This window comes from Gossypium arboreum, chromosome 5 (assembly GCF_025698485.1).
Source record: "Gossypium arboreum isolate Shixiya-1 chromosome 5, ASM2569848v2, whole genome shotgun sequence".
In the NCBI taxonomy this organism is placed as follows: Eukaryota; Viridiplantae; Streptophyta; class Magnoliopsida; order Malvales; family Malvaceae; genus Gossypium; species Gossypium arboreum.
Window position 1 is genome coordinate 38,542,907 of NC_069074.1, and position 14,975 is coordinate 38,557,881.

General features: G+C 34.0%; 1 long non-coding RNA gene and 1 other non-coding gene across 2 annotated transcripts; one reads left to right on the top strand and one right to left on the bottom strand.

The window, feature by feature from the left end:
- Window positions 1–8,834: 8,834 nt before the first annotated feature.
- Window positions 8,835–9,307, bottom strand: LOC128292818 (uncharacterized). Its single transcript, XR_008282751.1, has 2 exons — window positions 9,144–9,307; window positions 8,835–9,041 (listed from the first exon to the last, which is right to left on the bottom strand). It is a non-coding gene; the product is annotated as an uncharacterized LOC128292818 (long non-coding RNA).
- A 5,069-nt stretch (window positions 9,308–14,376) lies between these two features.
- Window positions 14,377–14,483, top strand: LOC128293615 (small nucleolar RNA R71). The gene has a single exon (XR_008283795.1). It is a non-coding gene; the product is annotated as a small nucleolar RNA R71 (small nucleolar RNA).
- Window positions 14,484–14,975: the final 492 nt, after the last annotated feature.

The window sequence follows — 14,975 nt, forward strand, 5'->3', positions numbered from 1 at the left end:
ATAGTGTAAATACCATTTCTCTCAAAATGTCAAATCCATTTATCAGAAGGAGGAAAAAGTCCACGAACCATGTCAACAGACCAATCATCCCCTTGCTCATTCAAAAGATCTCTAGCAATTAAGTGGTTCATACTAGTGAAGGGGTTCAAAGCAACATGAAAATCAACAGGACACAAACTTAGTTAGGAATTTATTTACAGCCTTTTCTTTTATAAAGCAACAAGTATTATTTTGAGGGTATTTATATATTTTATATTTTGATAAATTTAGGAAAAATAGATACAATTAATGAAAATTATGATATTTAAACATAAGACATCATGCTTTTGTCATCTCCAATTTACCATTTCAACGTCTACATTTTATTTTTATATGATTTTTATAAATTTATTATATGAATATTTTCACCCACATAAACTAGTTTACTTTAGGATTATATTTATCTAATTATCATAAACTTCCTTTGACTATAAAATTTAAAAGCTTGATACTTCTTTTGGCTTTTGGCTTTTGTATTTTTTTATTAATTTAGCTCTAGTACTTTTATTCTATAGTCCTTGTTCCTCAAATCTAAATTTTTCAAAAAAATTGTTATCACAAAAAAGTAAAAAAAATTACTTACAAGTTTTTAGAAAATATGAGAAAATTTTTAAAAATCATTAAAACCAACAAAATCATAAAAACCAAAAACAATTAATAACTTAGAAAATTATAAAACTAAAAAAATCATAATCTACTTTGAAAATTATAAAAAAAGATAAAAATTTATAAGTATGTGAAACTTTAAAACAAATTAAAAATTTTCATAAATATTTGAAATTTTTTGTTTGGAATTTTAGTTTTTAAAAGAATTTATAATTTTATGATTTATTTAAAATTTTATTGTTTTGTTTTTTGAAAATTTTAAGATTTTTTTTGTATTTTTATGAAAATTTTTATATTTTTAAGAAATTTTAAATTTTTACACTGACATTATTTGATTGGATGGGGAGATTTTTAAGGAGAAATATGAATGAGGTAATATGATATAGAAAATAAAAGTACACGAGTCAAACCAATCAAAGTCAAACCTACAAAAACGATAATTTAACAGAAGCAAAAAAAAAAGAGAGATATTAAATCAATTTATTTTTTTTTTTTAAATGGCTACCAAAGTCTCCATTACATCAAAAAAGACTTCCAAGCCCCCTTCTGCAAGAAATTTCAAAGTCAATTCGCTTATGTATTGATGAAAAAATATTGATGAAAAATGGGGAAGAAGGGAAGGAGCAAGAAAAATAGCCAAGATAAACAAAGGCATGATGTAGATGATGATAACCCAAGAAACACTTCAGCTTCCAGGTAACAACTCTTAAGTTTTAACTAATTACTATTTTCTTCTAAATTATCAGTATCTTAGTTCAGTCTCCTTGTATTTGATCAGGTATTCGGATATCAGTAGTCTAACTGATAATGTTTTTCCATCATTTATTCATATATGGAAGCATGATCAAGAGAAATTGTACAAACGTGTCAATATCCCGAAAAGGTAGTTAAGTGAGAACTTTTATATATACTTTTACTTTGGGATTTTGTTATTTGTTACGATCAAACAACTTTTGAGTTTTGATATGATCAAATGTTGTGTTTTCTTTTTCTTTGGAACAGTAATAATAGTATGGACCCGAATGATTTCATCAGTCATTTACCTAATGAGAAACAAGAAACCAATCATGAAGATGGTAAAAATCGATAGTATAATACATGTTTAGCTAAATAATCAGCTACCATATTTATACAGACTTTAATAAACTAACTAGTAACGAACTGTTAACTACATCAATAACAGCTAACTACTAACTGCTACTTAACTAATAACTATCACCATCCACAACTATTTCTATATCTTAATATGCCTCCAGCTGCTTGATTGTTGCTATTTGTTCTCGTCTAGTAACAACTTTAAGACTCGAACAAAACTTTGTAAACAAAGGAGTAGATAAGGGTTTGGTGAAGATGCCTGCTACTTGATCTTGAGCTGGCACATGCCCGACATTCAACTTCCCAACAGTAATATTCTCTCTAACAAAAATATAGATCCAAATCGACATGTTTGAATTTTAAATGCAGTACCGGATTAGTTAAGACGGCAACAACCCTGGAATTATCATACCAAATTGTAGCTTTCTTAGAAGGAGCAACATACAACTCAGACAGAAGGGATTCCAGCCAGACAACCTCGGTAACCGTATAAGCAAGGCTGCGATACTCAGCTTTTGCAATAGACCTGGAGATAACTTGTTGCTTCTTAGATCCCCAGGCCACAGGATTTCCACCAAGAAAAACACAAAAACCTATGTTGACCGCCTATCATCGACATCCGTACCCCAGTTTGCATCAGAAAACCCTACAAGATCCAAGCTGACAGCAGCAGTAAAATGAAGGCCATACTCCATAGTACTATGAAGATATCGAAGAATCCGTTTGACAACCTTAAAGTGCTGATCAAGAGGCCTATGCATAAATTGGCATAGTTTGTTAACAGTAAAGGTGATATTAGGCCTAGTGATAACAACATATTGTAGAGCTCCCACGATGCTCTTATAGTCAGACTCATTTTCAATAGCACTACCAACATGCTGTGACAGACTTGTTGAAGTAGCCATTGGCGTAGGGGAACCCTTTGCTTGATCTGTACGAGCTCGCTTTAAAAGATCCTGAATATATTTCCGTTGACTGAGGAAAAGTCCATCAGTAATAGGCACAACTTCAATACCAATAAAATAAATGAGAGTCCCGAGATCCTTCAAGGAGAATTGTATATCTAAACTTATGACAAAAGCATCGATACTGCCTTGATGGTTACCAATAACAATAATGTCATCCACGTATACAAGGACATACAGCAGCACCCCTTCAGTATTTTGAATAAATAAAGAGCCATCAGACTTTGCTAACATAAAATGAGAGGCAAATAAGAAGTCTCTGAGTTTAGAGAACCAAGCCCGTGGTGCTTGTTTAAGACCATACAACACTTTCTTTAGCCTGCAGACCAAATTCTGACCACCATGCTGTTGTTCAAAACCAGGGGGTTGAATCATGTAGATCTCTTCGAATAAGTCGCCATTAATGAATGCATTATTGATATCTACTTGTCTCAACTACCAACCAAATTTTACTGCCAGAGCAAGAACAACACGGATTGTAGTTTGTTTTACAACAGGGCTAAAGGTTTCATGAAAGTCAATTCCAGCTTCCTGGAGGTAGCCTTTTACCTCCAAACGACCTTTATATCGAGTAATAGTTCCATTCGAATATTGTTTAAGCTTGAAGACCCATTTGCAGCCCACAGCTCTCCTATTTGAAGGTAGAGGGACTAAATCCCAAGTATTATTCCTCAGCAAAGCTTCATATTCTTCTTGAGCAGTTAGGGTCCATTCTTTGCTAGAAAAAGCCTCATTGGTCGTGGTAGGTTCAGTAACAGTCAGCTCAGTTGAGAAAACTCGGGGCTTGAAAATACCACTCTTGGACCTAGTTTGCATGGGATACGAGTTAACGGGAGGAGTAGACACCTCTTCAACAGTCTGAAGACTACTAGGGACTAAATGTGAGCCATATGAGTGAAGAGGCTAAGAGAAAACATCACCAGAAGAAGAAGGACTACTGTTAGCTGCAGTGGCTGGCAATAGACCATCAGCTGACCTGCACAGCAAGTCAAGAGAGTCACAAGAGACAAACCTAGAAGAATCGAGACCAGGATGTTGCAAGGAGGAAGCGAGCATTGGAACTTGAGAACGGTGATGCAAGAACTAAGGTCGAACCTCAAGAGGTGCAACAGTACTAACTGGGTCAGTGGAATCGGCAAAAGGAAAACATGTTTCATCAAACACCACATGTCTAGAAAGAAACATCTAACTAGTATCATCTAGGCACTTGTATCCCTTGTACACAGGACTATAGCCAAGAAAAATATAAGGTTTCGAACAAAATCGCAACTTATGAATATTGAAAGTCCTAAGATAAGGATAACACCTACAACCAAATACTCGGGGATGCATATAACCAGGCAGAGACTTGTGCAATAGTTCATAGGGAGACTTTCTATCAAGAACAGATGTTGGGAGCCTATTGATGAGATGGACGGCACTAATGAAGGCATGCGCCCAAAGATGCATGGGGCCCTTAGCTTGAGCTAGCAATGTCATACCGATATCAACTATATGCCTATGTTTGCGCTCAACCAAACCATTTTGTTCAGAGGTATGGAGACACGATAGGCAATGGTGGATTCCCAGCTGAGAAAGAACCTATGGAAAAGATCGAAACTCGCCTCCCTAGTCAGTTTGAAGAACCTTCACCTTACAACCAAATTGAACCTCAATGAATTTATAAAGATGTAGAAATTTTGCAAAAGCCTCAGATTTATGTTTAATGAGATATAACCAGGTATATCTAGAATAAGCATCAACAAAAAATGTAATAGGAATGTCCCCTCAGAAGTGACAGAGGCTGGCCCCCAAAGATCAGCAACAATAAGCTCAAAAGGAGTCGAGTACATAATAGAAGAAGAAGAAAAAGGAGGTTTATGAAGTTTTCCAAGCTGGCATGTAACATTGTTTACAGCTATATTACATTTTCGAAGAACTGAAATTACAATTTTATTACAATGGTGCCCAAGCCTTCTGTGCTATAGATTAAAAGCAGAAGTACTAGGAGTAGATGTCCTCAAATGAGTAGCATAAGTAGTGGCTAGAGAAGACAAGGAAGTACTGAACCGTGGAGAGACTGATAGATCAAACTTGTACAAACCATTATGAATATGACCTACTAGCAAAATGCTCCCTGTCTTGATATCCTTAACAAAGCAATAAACAGGATGAAATTCAAAATAAATGTGGTCATCTTTGGTAAACTAAGCAACAGACAGTAAATTTTTACAAATTCGAGAAATAAGCAGGACATTTTTCAAGTGAAATACTCGACTAGCAGCAGTAAAATGACCTGAGCCAACATGAGCTACAGGCACAGGCAGTCAATTCCCCATGTAAAGCTTACGGTTACCTGTGTATGGTGCTGCATCCTTCAAATTATCCAAATCATTAGTGACATGATTAGACGCTCCTGAATCGGGATACTAAGCTTTTGTATTCAGAGAACTCGAGAGACATTATTCTTGTTTGGAATAATCAATAGGAACTGAATCAGCCTTATGAGAACAACATGCACAAGTCAAATCTGAAGAACCTTAAAACTAATGGAGTGAGCCTGCATAGACTGATCAGAAACTCTATTAAAAGTCTCATCAAACCGATAATATCACTTATGAACAGTATGACCAACACGGCCACACAGCTGGCATTGAGCTTAGTATGACCAAACTTTCTCCTTCGACCACGGCCTTTAGAAAACTGACCATTACCTCTGTAGGATGATCGAGATCCTCTATCAAACTGACTGTTACTATTTTCAGTGCTTCCACGTTGTTGAGCAACATTTTCCTGAAACGAAACACTGGAAACCAAATCCTGTTGTCGAGTTTCACAATCAATAAGCATCTCTACAAGAAGATCAAGAGGAACACGCATCGCAGAAGCTACAACTCGAATTGATTCAAATTCCACAGGTAAACCAGCAAGAATAATACTAATCTGTTCTTGCTCAGAAGCACCATTCTCTGCAGCCATTAGAGTGTCACAGAGGCTCTTAATCTTGGTCAGATATTCTTTCACAGTTAACTGACCTTTTTTTTAGAGTACAAAGAATGTCTCAAGGTAGAGACTGTCAGAGTAGATTTTGAAACAAAATGGCGCACTACAGTATTCCAGACATCAAAGTTCGATTGAGCACTAGAGAGATGAACCAAGATCTCATCACAGATGGTAGACAGCAACCAAGAAGCCAATAGTTTGTCTTGTTGCTTGTGAAACAATAATGCAGATTTGGAGCAAGATTACCATCCTTATCAACAACTGACTGTGAAGGAGTATTAATTGTTCCAAGCACAAAATCTTGCAACCTATAACCTTCAAGAATCAACAAGACCTGTTGTTTCCACAAAAGAAAATTATTCTCACCATGTTTCACAGTGTCATGCTTAGGAAACTATTGTATCTTTCTAAAAGAAGCATCACCAGGATTGGGAGAAGAACCATCTACTGGAGCAGTAGTATTAAAAGACTGGCGAATTTCATCATCGTTACCAGAAACAGCCTCAGTGGCTATGAGTGAGATGGAAAGAAAAGAAAAAAAATGATTATGGCTCAGATACCATAATGAGAAACAAGAAACCAATCATGAAGATGGTAAAAATCGATAGTGTGATACATGTTTAGCTGAATAATTAGCTATCATATTTATACAGACTTTAATAAACTAACTAGTAACTAATTGTTAACTACATCAGTAACTGCTAACTACTAACTACTACTTAACTAATAACTATCACCATCCACAACTATTTCTATTCCTTAATATTACCTGATAACATCCTTCACCAAATCATTTTCTTCCTCCCTGTTCAATCCGCTGTCCGAACTTCTTTCCTCTCAACTCACTGGAAACACTTCTAGAAAGAGGCTTTGTTGGAACCAGTCCATGATGTAGTAACAATGGAAGCTACTATTGAAGCCATAAAAAGCTTTCTTGATGATTTTGACACACACTATAGGCCTAGAAATAAGTGGGGTTTCATATATTTGAGTTAGGTAATGGAAGAGGCATCTTAGTTTCTAGCATTTCCAGCAATGGTTCACTTAAACTTGATTTCTCAGCTAGTAAACCAGAATTCCCAAGGCCATTTGATTTGCTTTCGAAGCTGGACCTTGCACTGCCTAACGCTTATTGGTGGCTGCTTGAGGAAAATCACTCATTGCAAACCCAACAACCATCTTCAAACACAACGAAAGTAAAATCTTTGCATCTCATATCAGTAAGCTACCTTTCTAATGTGGTTGTTTCGTCTTTGTTACCAAATTTTCCATTTCTCAGAAGCTTGACTATCGCCAAATGCAATGGATTACAATCTTTACAGATAAAAGAGGCCAAAGCGCATCGTAAATTAGTGGTCCTCGATTGCCCCCATTTATAGTCTCTCAATTTTGAAGGTTCCAATTTAAAATCTTTCAGATATAGAGGCAAGTTAGTGTCTTTTCAGTTTAGAGACAACAGTGCTTTTTGGGCCGACTGTTGGTTCTTCTTGGAAGACGTCATGGTTGATATCAAACAAGGTTCTCTAACGCAGTGGACATGGACTTTGAGACTGAGATTTCCTATTTCCGTTATCATTTAGGTCTTGTTCTCTGTAAAAGAAATCACTGGGGCTGCGCCAGCAAGTATACATGCTTCAACTCAATTTTGAGAAGCATTAAGAATGTCAAATCTCTAATAATATTCGGATGGTTTTACGAGGTATGTTCATTAGTTCATATAATGTTTGAACTTGTGTATTTGTATGGGATATGTGTTTTAGGTAGGTGTTCACTCTTTTGGTGTTTTTTTTTTTTTTTTTTTTAGTATGTGTTTTGAAGGATCCTTAAAATATCATGTCCTTGTGTATACTCATATTTAAAAATATAGTCCTTTAAGCAAATTGCAAAGTCAACCAACATCTTGTGTATACTCATATTTAAAAATATAGTCCTTTAAGCAAATTGAAAAGTCAACCAACATCCTTGCTAACCTTCATAACTCAATCTTTGATATTGTTGTGATTTGTTTAGACATCGATATGCAAGAAGTTACCCTTCTCAAGTAGGCACCCTGAATGTTATTTGAGAGAATTAAAAGAGCTTTGGTGGATTGATTGTTCAACGGAAAGAGAATCAATCAATGCCTTGGAAAGAGAATCAATCAATGCCTTACTTTGCTTCCTGAAGTTGTGTCCTAATTTAGAAAGACTTTATGTTACAGTAAGTTTTACCATTTTCTGAACGAACTTTGCATATTTTATTGTATAAATAGCAATGTTACAGTAAGTTTTTCTTGTAGTTTGATCCAAAATGCTATAACCTGCCCAGCACTGGAAAATTCTCTGCTTTAGTCAGTGTTCCTGATAAGCTCTATGATCTCAAAGTTGTGAAATTAGAAGGATCTGCAGATGAAGAAAAAGAGAAATTCATTGCCAGACGACTGATACCTTTATTCGGAGAAAATAATCCAGTTATTATATCAAAATCAAAAGGGAAATGTTTGAAACATCTGGTGAAAATAGCCAAGTTGGAGAAAAAAGGGAAGTATCCTTACAAGTTTAAAATGGTTGAAAATATTGATGAAAAGTTTCTGGATCATGTTCACATGAAGCTTTAATTTCCAGTCAAGAATAGCCAATTTCAGCTCTGTAACTCATGAATAGTGATGAGGAAATGATTGGTTTTGGTTTCTGCTGGAATTATTTTTCTGAATTACGGTTGGAAATTGAGTTGTTTTTGCAGTAAAAGGTCGTGAGTTTTTTTACCCATTCGCTTCAACAGTTTCGGCTATATTGTATCAGGTCCATCGATTTAGTTTAGTTTTATTTTCCATTTGGTTTAATTTTCTGTTTATTTAAATTTTATTATAAAAATATTTTTAACATTTTAATATATTAGATAAACTAAACTATTTGGGTTTTTAAAAAATAATATTAAAAAATTAATTATGAAAATAAGTTATTTTTTACCATGGGTGTCACCTAATTAATTGACAGCACTACTATAATTTTTTATAAAAATGATTTTTATTGGTGTTGTTGATACATTAGCAACACCCAACTGAAATGTAATATTGACAGAGATATCAAACTTCACTTTTTTAGATTGCCGTTGAAAAAAGAGAAGGCTTGAAGGTGCGGCTGATATCAAACGTAACACACGGGATAATTAGTTCATAAACTCTTCCTTATTTATTATTTTCTTTTTAAGGTCCCTCAAAGGAAATTTGAACCACCATAAAAAGTGGCATGAGCATTGATCCATGGTCCATGAGATCCACGATGGGGATGATGACTATGATGAAGATTCCATGGAAAACCATCAACAAAGTTGACGACTTGAACAAGTACAAGAAACCGCAAAATTCCTATTGCTCTGCACATAAAAGAAAAACAAATACAAACTCCATAAGCCACTCAGCAATGATAAATTTGTGCTTAAAAAATCAAAAACCACTAGAGAAAACAAGCAGCAAACCCCATTTTCTTCCGATTATGATGATTTAAAGTAAAAACAAGAAAAAAAAAAGAAGAGGAAACTGGAAGAGGAAATGAAAAAGAAGGGGGAGTAGTAAATGAACCTTGAAAGGAATTGTTTATGGAGACGAAAAGAGGGGTGATGTTGAAGGGGAATGAAAAATAATAATAAACAATAAAGGGTTTATGAAGCAATTATCTATTGTGTCAAGTTTGGTGTTGTCAGTAAGGCGCACCCTTAAGCTTCCTTTTTTCAACAGCACATTTAAAAGGAAAAGTTTCATATTAGGTTACTAAATGTTTTGGTTTATTATATTTTAATTTGGTGTGTCAATAAAAATTATTTAAAAAATCATGGTAGTGCCACCAACCAATTAGGCGGCACAGAAAAATTATAAAAAAAACCAATTTTCGTAATTATTTTTAGTATTATTTTTATAAAGAAGTCACATTATTTCTTATTTAATTATTGATAAATTCCTTTTTATCACCAAACAAAGAAAAATTATAAAATTATCACTTACATTTTCAACTTTTTCTTGTTTATCCATTTCATCAACTAGTGGTAGATTTTTAATTTTTATAATAACAAATTTAACTCTCGACATTTATATAAAAAATTTAATCCCAACATTTACTCATTATATAAATTTCATCCTAATTTTAAAATTTTCCAATAAATATTTAAAAAAATTTGTCATTCCACACCACCTCCCCGACCCTTCCCTCCATCTCCTCACCCGCCCAATTTGTAAATTATAATATAAACAAAGTGTTTACAACACCGATCAAATATTGCTATGCATTTGTATTGACATTCCAATATCTTTTTCAAATAATATAAGTAGTCAAATGTTCTATACTTATTCTCTTCGTCATGAGATTTTTTTTCTCTCCTTGAGAATTTCCTCCTCTCGTACTCTGAGAGATCTAGGTTATCACATTGCATTATTTTCTTCAGTAGGGATTGATCCTTATGATTAGGAGTTGCGATTTTGTTTTAATTCCTTTGTACTATAGTTTTCTCTATTAATTGAACCTTCATTATTTTTTTGGGTTTGGAGTCAACTTTCGTTTAAAGGAGATAATCTACAGATCTACTCCTTAACAGGGAGGCAGAAGGTAAGCATTCAGTGAATCCTTTTTTATTTTTGTATCTTACTCTAGTTTCCTCTCAAATTGGGTAGTTAATTTTGTAATAGGAAGGGTAAATCTTGTAATTGAACTTGAAGTGGAGGATCAGGAGAGTAGAAAAGGAGTTCGATTGATGTTGATTGGAAAAATAATTGTGACAAAAGTAATAAATAGAAAAGCGATTGTAAATGTTATTCATAATTCTAGCCGTCAAATAAAATTATGGATTTAGGAGAATTAGGGAGAAGGGTGTATGGAATTCTATTTGAAGATGAGATAAAAATGAAAGAGATTCTTGATAGAGTTCTTTGGTTGATTATGGGATACATTCTGAATCTAAGGGTTTGAGATAAAGAAAAGATAAATGATAAAGTGGATTTTTCGAGAATTAACTTCAAGATTCAAGTGCGTAAGGTTCCTTTGGAGCAGAATGCTAAGAAGATTGAGGAGTTATAGGCAAAGTTGTTGAAATTGAAGATTCAGCAAGAGTTAAAAGAATAATAAGGGTTTTTTGAGGATAAAGATAGAGGTGGAGATTGATAAGCCTCTTATTATTGGGTTTTGGTTTCCTAGAAGAGGGGGAGGGAAATTGTGGGTTGAGATTAAATACGAAAGACTGTCTAATTTGTGTTATTATTGTGGAATACTTGGGCATGTTAATAGATATTTCAATTATAAGGAGGAAATTAGGGGCTTAGAGAGTGCTATGTAGTATTGGAAAAAGGATAAACTTTAGTTAAGGGCTAGGTGGTTATAAATGAAGGAATAGGATTATCTTTTGTAAGGGTGATAGTGATAGTAGTAAAAGGACACAGAAGACTAATGAAATTGATAAAGGGGTGAGGATGTTATGAGGGATAAAGGGAATAAAATTGTAGAAGATTGTTATGAGGAGGATATTTGTTTTAGTTTTGAAAAGGGGGAGAGAAGTAAGGTAATTTTGGTTGTAAGTTAGCAGAGGGGAATAGGCAAGGCGAAGTACAATGGTTAGTTAAGGAAGTTGTGAAAGGGTTTGAAGGCATAAGGATGAATGATGAAAGAAAAGGTTTCGAAGAACAAGAAAATGAATAGGTGAAGAGTAAAAATAGAGAGTGGTGAAAGTTTTGGTGATGGGGATATTGGAATAGTGAAGGGGGAAGGTAAGGAATTTTATAGTAACTAAGGTAGGAATCGATGAAAATAAGGAGAAAAATGAGTCATTATATTATGGAGTTACCTCTAAATGATGCAAGGACTGATGGGAGCTAAATAGATAGAGTGGAAGGGATTGATAGTGAGTGGCATATTAAAAATATTATAGATAATTTGAAAATAGGGTGGGAACAGAGTAATGGTGTAACACCTCATACCTTACCTGTTGGTCAGGTCTGAGCTACGAGATGTCACATCCGTTGTCGGATCAACTGTGACTCAATCTTAATATAATTTTCCATCATTTTTAGTCTTATAAGTGCTCACAAAAGCTCCTTTGCTAACTTGAGGTCTAATTAGGATCAAATTGTAAAGTTTATAAAATAGTAGGTTGATGTCACCGCGACTTCAGGATTTCTCGTCACGATATAATTCACTGACTTGGCTTCATTGCAATGCTAAATAGGTCAATGTCATGACATGACCGCCTATTTCCAAAAGGTCCAATTGGTACTTATTCAAATTACCCAAACGTATAAGCCAATTCATGTTTTTATAACCCTATTAACCAGGCACAAACTTAGAACAAATACACGGATCTATCACCCTGGATTTCCCGATAACGATGACTCTGAAACATGTACATACTATAATTGTAGGTTGCCTGATAATGATGATTTTCATAATCTGATTTATTCTGTCATCTCTAGTTTCCTGGAAACAATGACTCTATATGTACATTCTACCACCCCGAGTTACCTGACAACGATGGTTTATAATTAATATTCTGACCCTATGATATGCCAACTATATCCGACCCTATCCGAACATCTAATAGGTTAACCAATTTTCCAATTTCATTATATAATTCAATTCATCATCATTTCACAATATCATAGCATCATATAACATGTTCAATTCATTCCATACCACATATCACATATCAATTAAATCATGTTACTTTCTATTTTCTTCAATTTAGTCCAATATCTCAATATTTAATCTCAAACAGATCATATCATTTCATACGATCATTATCAACTCACCTCGATATAACATTATGCAAAACTTTATAAATATGTAATAATTAGATTGATCTTGAATCATAGAAATACAAATCAAAATTTCACGTCACTCGTCACCAACTTTCATTTTTCCTTTCCCTCTCGACTAATTGGCATCATCTTTAGCTACATACGATAATTTAACAAAAAAAAAATCAAATTGCATCCAATTCATATTCAAATACAAAGCCAAACGTATTTTTCATTTTATTCAATTTAGTCCCTAAACTCAGAATATGCATATCTTTTAATATATAGCTTTGAATTAAAATCCAATTTCACATTCTTTCATTAGGGAACCTATGATTTCTATTTATAGTATAATTTAATTATAGGTTTTCAATTTATTCAATTTGGTCCCTAATGTTACAAAATTAATAGCCAAGCTTATTAGTTTTACAATTTAGTCATTTTCATAATCTAAGTTCAATATCTATCAATTTCAAGTCGAATGCATCAATTTCTCAACAATGGTAACTTGCTAAAAATTCAAATTTTGAACAAAGTGATAAATGGGCTAACTAAATCAAGCTTACATGATCATAAATCTATAAAAATTAAAGAAAAATGGCTTAGGAACTTACTTGAATTAATTGTCGAATGATTAAGTTCTTTTGGTTCTTTTACTATGGACGAACAATGGATGAAAATGATAAATTCATCTTTCTTTCCACTGTCAAGCTATTTATACTTAGTTTAATTTTAAATTAATCATAGTTAATTAAGTTAATCATGTTTTACTTAATTAATTATCAACTACTTGCATCCATCGTCCACTAACATATATTTAAAATTGGTTTATTAATCATTTTAGTCCTTTGGATAATTACTATGTCCTTTGGATAATTACTATCTAGGCCCCTTAGCCTTTTCTTAATTAAAACTCTATAGCAATTGGACTTTGACAATATAGTCCCTAAGCCTTAATTAATCAATTTTTTGATTAAATTACTTAACCGAACTTCAATATATTTTTATATTAAATCTGTAAATATTTTTTTTAATATTTACAGACTTGATTTATAGAAATAAGGTTCCAAAACTGCATTTTTCGACACCACTAGAAACTGGGTATTTACAAAAAGGTGTTCAAAGGAATTGTAGTATAGGTTTGGGGGATATGAGGAATTTAACAAAAGAAAAATTAAGCTAGAGGATGATAGGATTGTGGGGGAAAATAAGGTGTGGACTAATTATAGTAACATTGAGTTAGAAATTTATGGGATAAGTGATATGCTTTGTAACAACTGCAAAACTTGGTCTAATCGACCATGGATTTGGCGCACATTGGCTTGCACTATATGTAAACCTTTCTCTACTTTACTCACCCTAATCGCCAATGGAGGGTCACTACTATAAGTTGGTTTTCTCTCTTGGTCTTAGGGTGTCCTAAAAGGTAATGGAGGTTGGTATGGTGTGTTAGGTTTTAATGGGTTAAGATTTTGGTTCCCTTGGTTTGATGGTCCTGTTTGGTTCCATCCCCACCTAAGGTTAGGATATCAAGCCATCCGAGTTATAGATGTTGGAGTAAGGGTTATATCATCTATTATCTACATAATTCATCTTCATATAGTTGCCTTCATCGTCGTGTCGTGTATTAAGATGGATTAGATTTGGCTAATTTTGGACTTGCACCTTGGCTTCATTCATCGCCAATTGATTTAACCTTTCAAGGACTTGTTGATACTTATTCTCACTACCCACAACATTAGTTGCCACTTATTTGGCTCGATATGTGAACCGCTTAGCCAACCACATGTAAGATTCATCGCCATATCATCGATGAGTTGACAAGCCTCGGCGTAGGTTTTGGAGATGAATGCTCCCGTAGATGCTCCATCAAGACTAGAGTGTAAGTTTCTATCAAGTCCATTGTAGTATATTTGAAATTGCATCCAATCTTGTAGACCATGATATGGAAACTTGTGCAACATTAACTTAAAGTGTTCCCATGCATCATATAATGACTCTCATTCCGATTGTCAAAAATTCATAATATCCATACGAAGTTTCATGGTCTTGCTCGGAGGAAAATACTTTGCCAAAAATTTGTTCACTAGCTCGTCCCAAGTGTTTATTGAATTACCGACTACAAATCTAACCATATAAAAGCATAGCCAGAAAGAGAGAAAGGGAATAACCGAAGACGTATTGCATTATTGAATAACCCATTATACTTGAAAGTACCACAAATGGTTATAAACCGCTAACGGTGTTGATTTAGATCCTCATTCTTGACCCTCGAAATTGAAGGCTCAATTGTATCATTTTGATCATGGCTAATTTAATTTTGAAGTTATTAGCATTAATCGTCAGGTGAATAATGCTACCTCAAACAACATCTAAGTTAGGCATCTCATAGTCGCATAAAGTTCTTTGCTTCATGGGTAGTTGCGGTGGTGGTTGAAGCTCTCCTTACGGATTTTCAATAGGTTGCTCTCTTGATGGAAATGGGATGTCTCTAGGGTGTTATGTCCTTCTTGTGTGTGTGATGATACATTCTG